The sequence below is a fragment of the Chrysochloris asiatica genome, unplaced genomic scaffold, assembly GCF_000296735.1.
Source record: "Chrysochloris asiatica unplaced genomic scaffold, ChrAsi1.0 scaffold00044, whole genome shotgun sequence".
In the NCBI taxonomy this organism is placed as follows: domain Eukaryota; kingdom Metazoa; phylum Chordata; class Mammalia; order Afrosoricida; family Chrysochloridae; genus Chrysochloris; species Chrysochloris asiatica.
Genome location: NW_006408562.1, coordinates 9714544 through 9715573, shown reverse-complemented (window position 1 = coordinate 9715573; position 1030 = coordinate 9714544).

The following is a 1030-nucleotide window of genomic DNA, read 5'->3' as shown; positions in this document are numbered from 1 at the left end:
CATCAGCCCTTCCTGGACAGGCTGGATACTATTCACTGGAGACTCTACCTTCCTCCACACCCTTTGGATCTAGGTTCCCTCTTAAAAGCTTGTAAGCCAGTCACTTCTTACCTTTGTATCCCTCCCCCCATTTTGGGTAGCCAATGTCCAAGTTGCCCATCCCTGTCTACTCTTTGTGTGGAGGGAGTGGGAATAATTCTTGCAGCAAGGATTTGGTTCCTCTTTTGAGCTACTGCATTTATAGGTGTAGGTCAAGTTTATCAAATTGGATCAGATGATGCTTTTTTTCCTCTTCTTTCTTCTTCGGGTTGAGATCTGATCATCCAGTCATTAAATCCAGGTCAAGTGGGTATCATCTGCAAGTGTGGGTGTTCTTGCCTCTGTCTGCCCTCTTCTTATCAGCTGGATGCTTCACTCTCCACTCTAGTTCTCTGTGGCTTTGTCATTGACTCTGAGCCCATGAGTCCCCAGGTCTTGCCACACTGCTGGCCGACCAGGTCTCCTGGGTTCACAGGAGTCTGCTGAATGATGTAGGACTTAGCTAGCCGCTTCACTGATGTTCTTCCCTCACTTCCCCTTATGGGTGACGTGTGTGGTCACCAATCAGAGCATGTATACCCATTGTGTCTTAGTCTTGGAAGAAGACTTGCACTGAGAGGACCCTACCACTTGCCTTGATGTCTCCTGGGCAAGCAACTTGCTTGTTCTTATAGTAACAGTCGGACTGCCCTTATTGTTTTGCATTTTTCCTGTAGGTCTTTCTTTCAAGAAGTATCTTCTGGTTTTCTAGCTGCTCCAGGCTGGTCTGTTCGTCCTTTCAAGTGGAAAATTTCCTGTCTCTGAAGATCTGAGTGTGGTTCAGGCTTCCACCTATAGGCTTATGTAATGCAGAGGCTCCTCAGGAAACCTCCTTCACTGGACACATTGTAGCCCCATTTTAGGTATCCCAATCAGTTATAAGCAGAAGATGGACTTACAAGCTTTCTATGGTGATATTTCTGGCTATTCCTTTCTCTCCCCCTCCAGTGTC